The sequence below is a fragment of the Taeniopygia guttata genome, chromosome 6 (genome assembly GCF_048771995.1).
Source record: "Taeniopygia guttata chromosome 6, bTaeGut7.mat, whole genome shotgun sequence".
NCBI classification, from domain to species: domain Eukaryota; kingdom Metazoa; phylum Chordata; class Aves; order Passeriformes; family Estrildidae; genus Taeniopygia; species Taeniopygia guttata.
Genome location: NC_133031.1, coordinates 5,253,459 through 5,271,040, shown reverse-complemented (window position 1 = coordinate 5,271,040; position 17,582 = coordinate 5,253,459). Strand labels below are relative to the sequence as shown.

General features: G+C 41.5%; 1 protein-coding gene across 13 annotated transcripts in view; it reads left to right on the top strand.

The window, feature by feature from the left end:
- PCDH15 (protocadherin related 15) overlaps window positions 1–17,582 on the top strand; it is a 617,117-nt gene that overhangs the window by 92,804 nt on the left and 506,731 nt on the right. For 11 of the 13 annotated variants that reach the window (XM_072930869.1, XM_072930868.1, XM_072930871.1 and 8 more), the window contains exon 2: window positions 15,327–15,565. The exons of the other annotated variants lie outside the window; for them this stretch is intronic. The gene's annotated coding sequence lies outside the window, so the exon portion shown is untranslated. The remainder of the gene's footprint in view (window positions 1–15,326; window positions 15,566–17,582) is intronic. 13 annotated transcript variants of the gene reach the window in all.

Genomic DNA, 17,582 nt, shown 5'->3' with positions numbered 1-17,582 from the left:
TCCACATTTGAGCTGGCAAACAGAGCCTGCTGTTCAGCTGAGCGAAATTTGTTGCAGTGGATATGTGTGTATATAAATATATAAATATAAATATATAAATACAATTACTGCCTGGTGTTTGTATTGTAAATACCAGTCCACCGTGAAATTCTCTTCTTCAAACATTCCCTCTGATTTCTGTGACTCGGGGAAGATGAGAAATCTGTCACTTGAGAAACTTCCCAGGGTTTTATCCAGGCAAAAAGGGGCAAAGGAGTGAGAATTGCAGAGCAGCAGATGTGGAGAGCTCCAGTTTGTGTTCTGCAGCCCTGATGCTCTCTCAGAGCCAGGACCAAGCAGAGGAGGTACCACAGCTCCTGTGCATCCTTTTCCTTTTTAACTCCCTGTGAAGGAAGAGAAGTAACACTCTGTGTCACTGCAAGCAAACCTGACAGGAGTTTTGATTTGTTCCTTGCCTGAGCTTGCTTGGGGCAGGGAAGGTTTTGGTCTCTTCAATGATTTTTTGGCAGCAGGAAACAGAGAGGAGGGGCTGTCATGGGTGGAGTATGAGCTGTGAAGTTTGAGAGAAGCTCCTGGTGAGTCCCAAGGCTCAGAAAGGACCACTTGGCTTTCTCAACATCTTCAACAGGAGCCTGAGGGTGGCTGGATCCAGTCCTAGACCCAGGCTTTGTCATTTTGTCCTACAGGATTAATGCTGGCAAATCAGATCTATTTATATAAAATGATTATGACAAATGATAAGACAAACCATTGTGATCAGAATTATTTACTACAGAATTATATACTATTTACAATATGAAAGATAAAACTATTATGGTGTACAAGTGGGTAGTGCCCAATAGAAAAGCAATATTGAAGCAATTATATTAAACCCAGAGAAAGGAACCAATTATCAAAGACTGATGTAACTCACCCAGACCCAAGTTCATGGACAAATCTTTGACTCATCCTCGAGGGGTATCCTTGGGGGCTGTCCCCAAAACCCAAGGGAGGAATATGCTAAAGAACTTACCCAAGGGAAAGTGGACTGGACTTGTATAGGACTGACATCTGTCAGAGGGTCTCCAGGTCATCTTAGCAATTTCAGATTTTAGCACCACATCTGCCACATCTTTACCTCTCTGTCAGGATAAGCCAGACTGATTTTAGCACAATTCAACACCACAAGCAGTGCACAATGCCCCTCTCAGCCCACCACTGACAGCCTTGCACAGTGTTGGAGATGTCTGATCACATTTCCAGGCAGAGCATCCTGCTACAGGAACAGCTGGTGTTCCAAGGCCACCTGTGCCACCCAGCCAGGGTGGAAAGTGTGATTTAAAGGCTGCTCCTGCCCTGAGTTATCCAAGAATTCATATTATGCCTGGTCAGGTGCAAACAGAAACAGCTTCATGCTCCTTTTCACGTTCCCCAGGATGATGTTAGTCAGGGATGCTCGGCTGCTGGGGAAATTTGGGATGCACAGACTTGATCTCAGCTCCTGAACTGGAGCTGGGATGTGCCAGTTTGTTGTACCAATTATTCCTGTCTATTATTCCTTCTCATCCTGCCTGAGTTCCCTGTCCCAACCCTGCTGAATTACACATGCTGGTAATGCTCCTCCAAAAATAAATAGAGAAGAACAGAAATAGGCAAAGAAGAATCTGATTACCACAAAATTCATGGAGAGGTTGTGTTTCAGACCATGGAAATCACCCTTGGCAAAGGGTAGCTGTGATTATTCCACAGATTCCAGCCACAGCAGGAAGCACACTGTTCACTTCTGAAAAGAGCAGTTGCTGAAACAGTTTTATCTTGGCCTCAGAGCTGGTCACTGAGAAGTGACATGATTTTTAGTGCCAGGGAGGCTTGACCCTGAAGTGACAGCATCTGTCCTCCCCCCTGGCTGTCTCAGGGCACGTCACTGCTTTGAAAACATCAGCAAGGGTAAGAGAGTGCTGAACTCTCAGGGCCTGACACAGCATTGTCCCTCAGCTGTGCTGCTTGCTGTGCATCTCCCTTGGCTTTTTGGGAATAATGTCCTAGAAACAAAGTCAGGTCTGGGCTTAAGCTGCCTGTTGGGTGAGATGGGTGCTGTTGGTTGGCAGAGTGCTGCTTCCAGAGCCCAGTGTCCTTCAGCTCCCTGGCATTCAATGTGTCCCCAGGGTGGAGGATCTGTGCCCTGTGCTCCCCTGGCTGGGGATGGGATCAGCAGGTATTCCCCTCAAAGTTGATGTGATTAGCCAAATTATCCATCTGTTCCTGAAACCACTGGGGGGTCTAGAGCAGGAAAAGGAAGATAAAGGAAACACACAGGGCACTTTAACAGAAGTGACCCAGTTTGATTGTCCTGCTCCCCACACTGATTTCTGGGCTGCCTGCAGGTGATGTCCCCTATTGTGGCTACACTCCAGGTAGTTCATGCAGATGTTGCTTGGCCTGGTGGTTTATGAGCCTTTTCTTTCCAGCTCTGCAAGGTAACACAGTAAAAACAAGTTTTCATCTCTTTTCTGCTTCAAGAATTGTCATATGAGACATTTAGGACACATCCTTGGTCACGTAATGAGGGGTTTTCTAATTCTCCCTTGTACCTTATAATAAAATGGACATTTAGTAACTATTTGGTGCTTCAACTACAGTGTATTTTTACACCTTATGGAGGAATTGCTTGGGGGTCACGTCCATGGCCTTGATGGACACGGCACCTACTTGTTCCTGTCTTGTGCTTTGCCAGCTGCATGATTCAGCGTGCTGTAGGATCCCAATGTCTGTAAATACCTGTTCTGCTTCTGTGAGAAAATCAGTGCTGTGCTCCCTGAAACTTAATGCCCTGCAGATCTCTGTGCAGAAACCAATTTGTTAGTAGAGCACTTTAATTTTTTTTAAATTTGTTGTTTTAATGTTTTCTATTTTTCTCTGGTCTTTGTACATCAATTCTTCTCCTTGTACAGGTGGAATGTTCTGTTATTGTTCCAGTAGTGGGTTTTAATTATCTTTTCTATCAAGTGGATAGGATAGATTAAGGGTGTGATTTGGGAAATTTGCCATCTTGGTACAAAGTCTTAATTTGAATGGCACGGTGCATTTGTGCCAGTAGGGAAAATATACCCTGAATAACACAGGTGCTGCCATCGTTCTGTGCATTTTACTGTAGCTTAGGTGTGAAAGGAGCTGCAGAAGCACTGAAATGTGAAGTGTTCAGGCTCTCTTAGCCTTGAGCAAATTAAAAACTTGGCATTGAAATTGAGCTGGAAAGTCCACCACAGCTGGGAAGCTGCTTCTTGTGTATTTTCTTGCCATTTTATTTCAACGTTTCTTTTGAATTTGAACAAATTTCATGCACTTTAAAACTCTGTTCAAATAGTACTATGAATATCTGGATTTAGGTTGGGAAGGGTAAAGGATCATTTCTGCAACACAGGGCAGTGGAGCTCCTCACTAGGGCCATAATTGGGCTCTGAGATTCTGGTTCTTACTCTTAACTATAAATGTGATTAAGCGGTGAAAAAAAAAAAAGGGTTTTTAGTTCAGCTTTTTTTTTTCCATGCTTCTCCTTTTTTTGATCACCTTCTGTCTCTTCCCTGTGCTGCTCCCTCAGATTGGTAAAGGGAGTTCTCAACTGCTCCAGTGCTCTTCTTCCTGAAGAGTAAGAAATGTAATGATCTGTTAATTCCCTTAATGCCCAAAATTTATCAGTCTGAAATGCTGCAGCCAAATTTGTCTGTAATTTCTCTAGTGGTGTTAAGAACTGTGGATATGTGTAATAATATTCAATAAAAGCAGGGCAACACCAGCCCGGGCTCACCAGTGGGGGTATTTCCATAGGAAGCAGTGGCAAGATCATTCCCAAGCTGGAAAATCTGATTGGAATTTCAACATTGTGCTGGAAAGAGACATAGAAGTGATTTGAGGGTCCTTGATTTTGTAAGACAAAAGCTAATTATCAATTCTGTTGAAGGAAAAAAAGCATGAAGAGATTTAATTCAGCTTCTGTGGGCACAAGGGCTTAGGGATGATGTGATGCTGAAGGACTCTTCACTCTGGGAGATGCAGGCACAAGGAGGCCTCTTTAATGGGAGCCTGAGAGACTCTGATTGCAAATAAAGCCTGAATTTTTAATAGCTATGCTGAAATAATTGCTGCCAGAATTTAGTAAATGATGATGTGCTGCTTCCCCCACCAGTGGTCATTGTGAAAAATTAAGGCATTCACTGCATCCATCCCTCTCATTCTCAGTGGGTAACAGAAAGAAATTCTGTCTCCAGTGCTCTCAGAAAGGTAATCCAGGTTGGTCACAATGAGGATTCTGCTTTAACATATGGGTATCTCTTTGAGAAATATGGGTATCTCTTTGAGAAATAGAGGTCTCTATTATATATTATATAATATATATAATATTGTATTATATACAATACTATACATATACTTATAGTCTATATAATATAATATTATATATTGTATTGTAATAGAGATCTTATCTATTTGAGAAAAAATAAATCAATGAAAAACAAAGTAGATCATCGGCAGTTGGAGCAGGAGAGGTTTCCCAACATGATCCATCTAAGTTATGAATCTTTTCAAACTGAATGTGTTGATCTTGCTTGTATCCTTACAACCAAGTAGTTAAGGCATTAATTTTTATGTGTTTTGAACAACATCAGGAGATAATATTAACATCTGAAGATACTTGTGATAGAGACAAGTGGGAAGGTTCTGTTTGTGTGGAATTAGCCCTGTTTTCTCCCTGGCACCATGAGGGAAGATGGGCAGCAATCTCCCTTAGAACACACTTTCCTTTATAGGAATCACAGAATATCCTGAGCTGCAAGGGACCCACAGGGATCATCGATGTCCAGCCCCTGTAACTGTGATGTGACCATCAAATCATGCAGGAGCAAAGTTCTTTTACATTCCTTGCAACCCAAGCGATGGGGTCAATAAACCATGAAGTGGCTCGAGAGATGAGGGCGTGTCTGTAGGACAGGCACATAAATAAAAAATATGTATATATGAGAGGAAGGCATTGGGTTTTTTGTATGAATTAAAATGCAATGAATTTCAGTTGCTATTTGCATTTGAGCCTTCATTGTCCTGCACTTCAGAGTGGTTCTTCATCTCCATTATCCGTATGAGGTCGTTCTTGGATACCCTCCCTTATTAACACTGCCAGCAGTGGCTCCTGTTCTTTTCTCTCCCTCTGTCAGTGCAGGGTGAGAAACAGACCTGGCAATATCACAGAATCCCAGCATGGTTTGGGTAGGAAGGAACCTTAAAGCTAATCTCATTCCAGCCCCTGCCATGGGCAGGGACACCTTCCACAGTCCCAGGCTGCTCAGAGAATGAACAGGATAAATATTTGTAGAACTGGTTAAAAAAAAAAAGTAATAATCCTGTGCATACTTGGTGTAGTAACAGGTTGAACAGGCAATTGACAGAGGGGTGCTTTCATTTCAGAGAAATCAGTGCATGTTTTGAAGGGAATGCTTGCATGAATCATGAATTTGGGATAGATAAATGCATAGATAGGAGCTGTGTGGGGTTTGTAATCACTTCCCCTTCATCAAGGCATTCCAACAGAGAAGTCAGAAGGAAAAGAACAAGGGAAAGAAGTGGCACAATTACCAGTTAATTTAAAGTAACTAAAGTGTATTAGGCCCAGTCAAATGAACCATTTAATTTTTGTTCCTTCTTGTTTGTAATCTCATAAGTATGAGTCATTGAAAAGCCAGTCTGGCTGGGTACAGTGCGTGCTGTTTTATAGTCCTTGCTCCTTGCCAGCATAAGCATTTCCTTGTTAATGTTTCACATCTGTTCTTTGTAATTCAGTGATTATGTGCAGGCCTCTGAGTCCTCCTTGTTTGTTTTAAAAGGACAGCGGGAAGCTTCGCTTGCGTGAGATTAAATCAACGTCTGTGATTTATCGAGGTTTGGGTGTCCTGGGCTGCCTCTCTGCTGCTTTGGGGAAATGAATATTTTTAGCAGAAGATGAAAAGGGGGATGGTTGGAGAAAAGTCATAATCTGCAGTTGGAATCAGCTGAATGTTTCAGAATTGAGTTGGCAAGTGGCTGCTGGAGATTTATACAGCTCCCTTATCAGTCACGCTCAGGCTCCTTGCAAGCATTTCTGATGGTTTTTTTGTTTTCTCCAGCATTCAGGGAACAAGGTTTCCTTCTGTGGGGATCCATATCTGCACAGACACAGGGTATTCATGTCCAAACAAGAATATCAGTGTTCAATAGAAATCCTCCTTACAGCTGATGTTATTGGCCATTCAGAAATATAGAAAGTGAAGGCATCCTGTAGTTTAGGTGACTGATTGCATATAATAACATGCAATATGGGAGGGCAAATGATGTGAAAATAAATTAGTTGCCTGGTTTGTAAATGCTTTAAAACCTTCTGTCTTTCTGAGGTGCTCAAATACACAAAAGGGCAAGCATAATCAGATAACTGAATAATTATGAACAGCTTTACTGAAGCACATAATAAGCTTTCAGGTGTTATAAGGGGAGGTTTATTATTTACAATAAGAGTGGAACCAAGAAAAACAAACCTGTTTGCGCAAAGCTTTGCAATTAAAATCTTACATGAGACTGGAGTCTGATTCAGAGCTCTGTTAAAGATATCTGGGTAACCTTGAGCAGATGAAATCTCTAGCTTAGAATTTGGATGCTGAGCTATGAGAGGCAGGGATCCTTCAAGGGGAGTTCCTACATCCCCATACAAGCTGTCTCTCTTTCACATGGGCTCAGTGTTTGCTCATTCTCCCATGCCTGTGTATTGACCAACCTTTGGTGCTGGCTTGGGTGAAGATGCTCTGGCCCAGGGGCTGCTGATGGGATCATGAAATTTTCTTAATTAACAAAAAGGGTGAGGGGATGTGCCAGTCCTAAAAGAGTGTAGAGGGCACTTGGGTGAAGACTGGGGTAGGGCTGGGTGCAGAGACCACAGAGGAGGTCTGGGACAGCACCAGTCTGGGGCACTGCTGGCTCCAGAGACTGTCTGAGAGGGATTCACCAGTGCAGTCACAAACCAGTTCCCTCCAGTGAGGGGGCTGGCCAAGGAAAACCACAAGGCTGAGTGTGAGCTTTGCTTTTTCATTTCCAGTGTTCCTACCCCCATACCTCCAGGAAGGCTCCAGCTGCCTCTCAGCCACCTTGAGCTCAAGACAAAGTTCTTCTCTTTTATTTTCCTACTTCTTTATCATTTTGATGGTTCTTCCCTTGGAAAGTAGCACGACAATGTGAGTTTAGATCAAGCATATGATAAAAAATCTTCAGCAAGCTCTCTGAGACTCCACATGCTGTGACAGCTGGGAAGTCAGAGGTCTATCCAGGAGGTCTGGCTTCTACAGAGATTTTGAGAGTCCTTTTACTCTTCCCATGGGAACTCATGGAACTTGGAGCAAAGTTCCCCTGCCTATTTACAGGCCATGCAGGAAAGTCCCCAGCCTTTTGTTTGTCTGGACCTGCTGTGGATGCTCTGATCCTGAGGTTGGGCTGTCACTCTTTGCTCTGGGTTTGCCACAGCTCTCTCATCTCTCTGTAAGACATCAGGTTTCAGCTTTCTTTCCCATCCTTGAACCCTTCCTAAGTCCATGATACACTTGTTCAGGTGGGGGAGTCGTAGATTTTACAAACACTTGATTTTAATTTTTTTTTTTTGGTTTGTTTTCTATTCTTTTATTTTGCTTTTTTAAGTGGCTGTTAAGGAGCCTGAACCAATTTCCTCCCAGCATTAATAGCTGCAGCCCCATGTTGCTGCTCCTGCATCTCAGCATTCAGCAGGTATCCATCACTTTGTGTGGAAAGGCAGGATGTTCCCCTCGGGTCCGTGGCTCCACATCTCCTCCCGCTGCCTCCCATCCATCACGGTGATTGCTCAGACACTGAGACAGGGAAGGTCCATCTGCACATCCCTGCAGGTGGCTCTCAGCAGTACTGCCTGGGCTTCCTTTGTCTCATCCATGGAATGTCACCTTCCCAGTCTCTCTTTTCCCAGACTCATTCTGGCTTTTTGGGCAGGACAGCTCCTGGCTTGGCTGGCCCTGAGCACTCATCTCTCCATCCTACCTTTGGTCCCCACCTCCATAACCAGTTATTTATCCATGCAAACACTTCCCAACTTCCCTCCAATATTTTTTATAAATGGAGGCATTGCTGACTTTTGTGGAGGATCTTGGATGGGGAGCTGATGATGAAAACACATTCCTCCTATTACTGATGCAAGATAAATTTTGATTTAGTGATTATGTCTTCCTTTAAATTATCCTGTATGCCAGAAATATAATAGCTTCTAGTTTATGGTATTTTAAACTCTAATATGGCTTTGATTCCATCATGTTTTTGAGGTTTTATGATTACAATAAAAAGGGTCTTGTAAAATTATTTATGTCTGTAATATACATTTCCTTTTACAGAGGGGCTGTTGATATCCTCCACTGTAGGGTTCAGTATTCTCACACAAAACAGATTTAATTTTGTTTCTCATCCAAGTCATCACGTTAGATACACAGTGCACATTCTTCTTCTCTTCATGATATTTAGGGTTTTTTACACCTAAACTGACATTTAGATAGAATAAATTTAGTTGGCTCTGTCTCAATATCCTGTGAGAGGCTACATCAGGAATCACATTTAGAGCACTGACATTTCCAACTACAATACCTGTATTGTAAACCCACTGGATACGTTGACAAAATCAAATTTGGCTAGGAAAACATGTATGAAAATTATTGGCAATAAAAGCAGGGAGAGGGAGGGGCATTAGCACAGATCTGCCAACCCCACCTCCTCAGCTGCTCGGTGAGATCTGGCATTTCCCTGCTGAATTGTCTGTGTCAGAGTTAATGCTGGAGAAATGCCAGAACATTATTTGAAGTCTCTCTTTGAATATGGGATGAGGAGGCACCAGGCAGAGGATTCCCTGCAGACGAGGAGCAGGAAAGCTGCCTGTGCAGCAGACAGAGAAATCAGCACTCTTTGCACAGGGACAATTTTAGATTCTCTCAACCTGGTGGATAGACTCAATATAGAAGATATTAATTGCTGGTACAGTCAGAAGTATTGAGAAAGTCTAAGTTTGCAGCCGTGATTCATGGAGATTTAAATAATCTGAATTTTGATCATTGCTTCCCGTAAAACTCAAGTTAAATATCACATTAGAGATAAACTCTGTGCCTTTGCACCCCACTGACTTTATTAAGTGTTTATGAACTGGCTAAACACCACAAGCATAGGAGGAGACTTATTGATCTTTAATATTTTGTTTACTTCAGAGTGCTGACAGCTAAACTTAAAACTTTCAAACTTAGCTTAGAATGAGGTGTGTTGAGGGTGTGTCTGCAGGAAATCCCAATATTTATTTTTATTCATTGCAACTTAGATTTAAAGCTCCAATAAGAAAAGGTGTAGTAGACAGCTTTATGTCAGTTTGCAAGAGGTTAAGTATTTTCAGGTGGGGGTTTTTTTAGGGTTTATTTTTTGTTGTTGTTTGGTTTGGGGTTTTGTTTGTTTTTTTAAATTGAATCCTTGCTCCAGGTTTAACTCTTTTGCTTGATAAAAGTCAGAAGTAGGCAACATACTCAGAGTGCTAAAACACAACAAAAAATGTGGAGTCCAAATTTGAGATTTCCTTTGAAAACTTTCACTTGCGTAACTTTGGTGTTTTGTGTTCTGTGTGGAACACAGTACATTTAACAGAGGAAATACTGAACATACTTGTGGTGCATTTCATGCTGTTCTTGAAAACTTAATTTTTCCTTGTCTTGCTGCTTTTCAGGTGTTCAGTCACAGAGCAAACCAAGTGTATCTGTATTTATGTTCACAGCCATCCCATGGCTCTGCGTGTGCTCTTTGGAAACACTGTCGTTGATTGCTGTTTGTGAAGCAGAAAATTGCTGGGGTGTCTGAGGTGCAGATCTTAATTCTGTTGGGGGACATGAGGAGAAGCGAGCTGGCCATGCCACTCGCTTCTCCTCGTATGTGGCTGCACAGCTCTGGATTTCTTTGTAAAATGGGTTATGACACAGCCTGCCTCACCTGTATCTCAAAGTTTTTAATTAATTTCAATATTCTAAAAGGGAAAATCTGAAATTTCTAAGCATAAAACAGACAATGTGCAATGGATTTAAATTAAAATACCAGCGTATGTTCAAGGGTAGAAAGTATCCCTTTAACCAGACCCAGGGCATTCACATTATATTTTTTGAAAAGTTTAAAGCATAGGCCTGGCATTCAAATTTCTGCTGGGGTCAGAACTGAACCATTTCCTCACATACAGAGTTTCATAATGGATAATGTGCTCTGAGGAATTCCAGAAATTTCCAGATGAAGTTTTTTTGCCAGTAGGATTTCTTTTAGGAAATGTGAAGATTAGGAAGACAAATCCTATGTGTATGAACAGGATTCTACTTCACAGCTTTAGTTGCAAAACTCAGGCCTAGCTTGGAGTTAAAATGGGAAAAATATTGCAACAGATCTGTCTAACTTCAGCTGCTGCAACTCCCAGCTCAACATCCTCTCCATTTGGACAATTATTAACCAGATTATTTCAAAATACACTATTCCAAGCAAACTGTTTTAGCTGTGGCAACTGAAAATATAACTAGCGCTCTATTCAGTTGTAAAAATAAAGTATTTCTGTAGCTGCACTGACTGGTGCTGTAAGTCAAGCATTAATCAAATAGATAGATTCATATTTTCTGGGTTTTGGGGCGGGTTTGTGATGCAGCAAAGAAAGAATTGAAGGTGGTAGGGAGAACCTGGAATCTGGAGTTGTTCTAATTAAATAAGAAATACAGTATGGAGGTCTGGTCACCTCTGAGGACAGCTAGCTAATGTGGCATTTTTCTGCTAATGAATCTCTTTACATGAAGATGAAAATCCTTGGCTTGAAGCAGAGGTATCAGTGATGAGATGCCAGCAGCACTCTGGGAGGGAGATTTCTTGCCAGAAGACAGGCTTGGAGAGGAGAACAAAGAGATGTAGGAACTCTGCTGGAGTCAGAAAAGTGCTTCTTCCCATGGAGCTGCCACTCTTTATTTGGATTTGGATCCCATCACCAGGGTCTGCTCCTGGTCATGCCCACATTTCTGAGCAGGACAACAATGGTTTGTTGGTTTAAATAATTTGTTCTGATCTCAGGAAATCTCTTCACGAGGCTCTGCTTCCCTAATCTGAAAACAGCTCTGGGCTCCTCCCAAAATGAGGCTCATTCATTGGCATTGGGAAACTTTCATTCCTTCTTGCATTTGGTAATGGCTGAGAAAACAAATGTATTAGAGGCTACTGAAGGACTGATTGGGGCAGTTCTGTTACAACTGAATCCTGGAATGTCAGCAGGCTTAATGAGATGATTTGTCTCTACCAGGTTTTGGTAATTTATACCCATTAATTTTTTACTTTAAAATTGCTCAAATTATGGTATGTCTTCTCATAAGAAAAGCCTTCATTAATACAGTCAACTTTGTATAGGAAAAATATTCTGATATTAAATATAAAATATTTCTATAAATATAAAAAGATATATTTTTATATATTCTGATATTAAATTTAAAATATATTTAAAATATTCTGATATTTGGATTGGTTTATTTGGAATACTTTTAGCCAGTTTTTTTGGTCCCCTGCTCTTTGAACCTTGACAACTCTCATCCTTAAATTTGAGAGCTTTAATGTGGTTTCAGTCAATTTTAAATTTATGCCGTGCTTTTGTACTGTGAGCAGAGTTAAGAATTGCTCTAATTGATATTTTCATTAATGTTAATGAACAGGCACACAGTGAAACATTCAATGCTGTATTTACTGGGGTCCAAAGCACATGTATTTCCCATTTGGGAACCCCAGTCTGCAAAGTTTTAAGTGCAAAGTATTTTAAGTTAAGAATGAGCATAATTCAATTTTTTCCCCTCGAGTGCTGCAAAGTGATTTTGTTAATTTTTTATTCTCCCTTTTAAAATGAATGACACTATCTCTGAGTTTTTTCCTGATGCTTTACATGATTTCAGCAATCCTTCTTAATTAACTGGAGCCCTTTATGTCCAGGACAAATATTTGATGGAAATAGGAGAGGATGGGGCATGCTGTACTTCAAGTCTGAATCATAAAGCAATTTGATGTCTTAATTAAGGTCACACTTCTGGGTTTAGTTGAGCACCTGAGACTTTAGAACCTTTGCACTTTGCAGGCTGTTTAGCCCTTTATGTCCTGCCCAAATTTCTTGCTTTGGTATTACTATTCAAGGATTTTCTTGACCACATTCTTGCTGAACCCAAACCCTTGAAGGAAAACCTTGAAGAAGAAGGAAAGATGGATCTGACAGGGAAGTCTGGTAGGTGAAAACAGGGAAGAAGAGAAGTTTTTGGAACAAATGCCTTAATATTAGAGCCTCTCTTTCTTCCCATACACATGAGGTACACACTCACTGCTCTGGAAAACAGAGGATATGTTCATGTGTAGATTTGATAGAGAAAATGCCTGGAAATATAATTAATTTTTTTTAATATGTTGTTTGAATTCCAGGAGATTTTCATGTGCTTCAGCACTGCGTAGGTCTCTGCTTCTCCTAATTTCACCCTTTTCATTTATTTTTCTCCTTATATGCAATGTAATAAGGCAACTTGGTAGTCCTGCAGTATGAGATTCATGGTTGGCTTGATCTTGTTTTTCATTTTTCTAATGGATTTTCCTCCCTAACACTGCATTTCTCCCCCAGTCCTTGACATATTCTGAGGAGCTCTTGCTCACCTCTGAATTCTTTATTAATGTGAGCACACTGGGGCGGGGGAAGATTGCCAGGGATGGGAGGAACACAGAGCTAAATGTCACTTGTCTGAGAGCAGCTTCTGTGCAATTGGTGCTGCTTTCTCTTTGTCACCAGAGGAGGAGAGTGGGGAATATTTGTGCTAGGAAGTGAGTCTTGGAGAGCCAGCCTTTGCTGGGGGGAGGAATTTTCTCTTGGAGCTGCATAGACTTGCCATCAGGGTGATCCACGTCTCTGTGTGTGTGTGCATTCTGTACAAGGGCTGTAATCAAAGGGTTCTTTTTGGAAGTTAGGAATCCAAGCACTCAGGGGTTCTTGGCTGTACCATTTGCTTTATTCTCTCCCCTTTGGTGTAGAGCCCAAGGCAGGAGCAAAGGAGTAATTCCAGACAGTTTAATGATAAATCTGTGCATCAGAGGTGAATTAATTCTGCCTCAGTAACTCCAACGCTGATGTTTCCAACACCTTCACTCCTACATGTGATTTTTTTTGTTTTTGGTTTGTTTTTTTTGTTGTTTCAGAAGCTTTAGAAAAGTTCTGGTTTGTACTGGAGCATTTCCTACTTTGGAGAAGGATTAGCTTTCTCCTGAAGCACAGCTCAGTTCCATGAGTATTATAATTTGAAGCATATGACCCATGGCTGAGGGATGTTGTGTGTTGTCAGTGGCTCCAGGCTCCTCCACATCCAAGGGGATTATTGTAGTTCAACACCAGCTATTTACACAACCATCTCTACTCATCCCTGCGACAAAGAATTAAAGAACTTACTCCTGATTAACTCCAGAACGTTTATAGCAGTTTGAGAGTATTTGTGGCTCTAATTTGGAAGATGTAGATTTGTTTCAGCCATGATTTCATGCTTGGTTAAAGGAACTCCACTGTTCTGCCCTGCTTCCTTGCCAGCCAAACTCATCCTATAGTTGTGCTCCCAAGGCTTTCAGCCATGGCATTGCACAGACTTTTTCCTCACAATTTGGACCGAAGTTTTATCTTATTTATCTATGAAGAATGTTTCTAATTGATTCTTTTTTTTAATTAAGAAAAAGTGATTTATTTTTCCAAACAATATCTGTTGGTTCAGATCATCCTCTGCTTCCACCTTTGCTGGTGCAGCAGCTCCAGCTTTGCTGCTCAGCTCGAGGCTCCTGTGCCTGCTGCAGCCCCCAGGCTGGTGCTGTGGCTCTGTGCAAGTCATAATCTGCCCATTAATTGAATATTAAAAACTCATTCCAGTGGGTTGCACTTTGTTTTTCTTAGAACCCATTAGTATTGTGAAATGCGAGCCTTTCTGATGTTTTAAAGAAATTTAAGCTCACAATTTTCATATCATACAGGCCTTTTAATTTGAAAAATAAGCCTTGCCCTTTATATTTTCCTTAGTATTTTTGCAATGTCTTCACCAAATGGTCTTTATTTAAAGTGGCCCCTTGTTCCGATGAGAACAGACAAGAAACATTCCTGCTGTGTTTTCTGCACTCTGGTGGATGCTCTTGAACCTTTCTTTAAGATCGCTTGGGCTTTGCTGAAGGCACATAAGGCTTTAAGCTGCGATTAATGAAGAGTAGTAAGAGTGTAGGAGCTTTTTTTTTTCCATCTGAGGCACACAGCAATGAGCAGGACTCTTTTCTAGGAAATATTGCTGGAGGGTTTGGAACAAGACGATCTTTAAGGTCTCTTCCAACCTAAACCATTCAGGGGATGGTTTAGGGGATTGATTCGAGCCCAAACCATTCTGAGATTTTTGTAGCTGTTTATTACCAGTTTATTACCTAGAAAGAGGCTGGGGGAGAAGAAGGGCCAAGTCCGTTCTTTGATCCTAAGAGCAACAACAGCTTTGGGAAATGTCGGAATCTGTGGTATTGATGATTCCAAGATTGTAGAAAGTCTCTGTCTTTCTGCCCCTCTGCCAAAGAAGAAGTCATAATTCGTCTGTGCTGGTTTCAAGGTTGTTTATTCTGTTTATCTCTAACATGTTCTGCTGCCCTGCCGCAGCTCTGTCCTGCAGGGCAGCGTGTGGGGCTCTGCCCTCAGTGGGATGTTACAAACATTAAATACCAGAAACTACCTGTGCTATATTTACAATAATGTGCCAATATCTGTCACCTACGTTGAACAGTGTGTCCCCAGCCTAAACCAACAGAAAAATGCCAACACTACAGTGAAACATGGAGGGCATGAAGAAGGAGAAAAAGGACAAGACACACCCAATTTCCTCCATCTTGTCCCCTTTGAACCCCTAATCTAGAATCCTAAAATTTTATTTTTGCACCTGTGTCACACTTAATTATTACTTATATCAAACACTCAGAGCTTGTAATTCATCCTGTAGGATTGAAAACTCTTTTCCATGGACAGCTATCACAGACAGTGTCTCTGGGGGCTCTGTCCAGGGGGGTTCCTGACCCCTGCCAGGGTCCCAGACCTGCCAGGGCAGCCAGAGGGATGCCCTGGATTCCCACAGGAAAGCACTTCTCTTGGGATCATTCTCTGCAGGGCAGCTGTTCTGTCCCAGCTGTGTCACCTTGCAGGTCTGGCTGTGCCTTCAGAGCTGTCTCCTCTCTTACCCTGCCTTTCTCTCCCACAGGGCATGGGCTTGTCCCTGCCTGCAGCACCACGAGGATCCTGCTGAGCGAGCACAGGGGGAGCACAAGGGAGCAGCTCTGGGATGATGCCCCGGGTGCTTCTGCATGGCTGTGGAATAAGGTCCAGCTGACAAGCAAGCCTGGGGAGCTGTGGAAGAAAAGTGCCCAGAGGAGAACAAGGAATACAGTGCAGTCAGCTGGAGGTTTCATTGGAAGGCACACACACACACAGGGTTTAAAGGTGAGGAGCTTTCTTTAATTTCATTGTTGGAGTAGCTGTTAGATGCAGGGAATACACTTTTTTAATAATAAAGGAAACAATCCCAGAGTCACTGAGGCTGGAAAATCCCTGCCAGCCCATGGAGTCCCAGCTGTGCCCAGTGCCCGCCTTGTCCCCAGCCCAGAGCACTGAGTGCCACCTCCAGCTCTTCTTTGGATATCCCCAGAGATGGGGACTCCACCAATGTCCCCCTTCCAATTCCTGATTGTCCTTTCCAGGAAAAAAATTCCTCCTGAAATCCAACCTTGTGATTTGTCTCTATATCTTTGTTAAAGTTAACCATGGAACTGCATGTGCTAATTTGCATGTTAATGTAAGTAAATCTACATTAGTAGATTTACCTAATGTTTAATTTTATGTTGGTTCTGGTGATCAAATATCCTGGGAATAAAAATTTCTGAGGAGCTGACTCTTATCTGGCCGGTTAGAGGTGCAGAGATTGAATGAAATTTTTGAATACTGGAGGCAGATTGGAGTGACAGAGAGCAGACAAGATCCTTGTAGGAGGATGAAATCAGATAAATACAGAATGGAAATGGAGAGTAAGAATGAAATTTTCAAAAGTAGCTTGAAGATGAGATCAGTTATCATATTACTTGATGCTTTTAAATCACAATTCTGTAGAATTCAATAAATGCCACCGTGGGGCTGGATAAAACATCCTTAACTATGGTTTGCAGGGGATATCCAAACACATGAGAGTAATGTTCCCTTCCAGCCTTTTCTTATATTTTTGCAGCTGATGGAAAGCATCCTTTTCAGGGTTTAAATTGTAGATAAAATTTTTGCTGGCAATTAGGGGCAATTAGAGAGTGTGAATTGTCTTCCATGCATCAGAAACAGAGCTGCTCTTGTTGGCTTTTGAAAGGCAAACATCTGATGTGGGAGGCACAGGTTGGGTAATTTTCCAGGTGTGACATTTAAGTATTTGCTCATCACACATCTGCCTGAAAGGGGTTCCTGCCCTGTGGGGAATGGGGGTTATTAAATGTTGCAATAGATTTGCAGTTTGTGTTCTTGATCATCTCAGCAGTACAACCTGACCTTTATTTGTGTCATCACCTAAAACTTGATGTAATTAATTCCAGTGGATAAGAATACTGTACTCACATCTGTTTCCTTTGTCAGCCAGCCTGGTTAATTAACATTTGTGCTGGTGAGTCTCAGAGAAATCTCTAAATATATTCAAAAGACAACATTAAAATAGTTTATTTCTTGGGATTTTTTCTTTGCTTTGTTTTTTAGTATTATACGTTATGTTTTAGCACATTCTCTCCTAGCTGATACTCCCTCTTGGTTGAGTTAATAGAGAATAAAATTGCTGTGAGGTTTTTAGGGTTGTACCTGTGCTTTCAGTTACAAGGGGTACATCTACAGTCTGTCAGGAATAAACTCTCATTTGTGTCAGGAGTGGAGCAGCAAATCCTTCCCAACATCATCAGCTAATGGAAACTTGCACACCAAATTCCACAGGTTGGTCCTGTTGCTTGATAGGTCCCTGTGCTAGGTTAGGTGTTATCTAGGCAGGAAATTCCTTTATTTTTGTGGAGACAACACGTTCACAATCAACTTGGACAGGAAGTTTTAAGCTACTTTTTGTGTTGCTGTTTAAGAGCATGTCCCAAAATCACCCTCATTTACAAAGTCAAATGATGACACAGAAAATCTGGAAAATTAAAATGGAACAGGCTGATCATTATTTATAGTTTACATTTAACTTAATTTTGTAAGGCCTAACGAGGATTAAACTACATCCAGGTCATATTTGTGCCAAATGGCAAATGTCAAGGAATTCTGGCAAGTTATTGGCATTTTTCTACTTAGCATTCCAGGAGTTGTTCTCTTATAAATTTAAATTGGAAGCAAAATGCTCAGAAATAGGAAAGTTCTAAAATAGTTATTCTATTATAATACGAGCCATGCCAAGCAATTTAAGAAATTGTTAGCTCACAGGATATCTAGAAAGATCTTTCACATG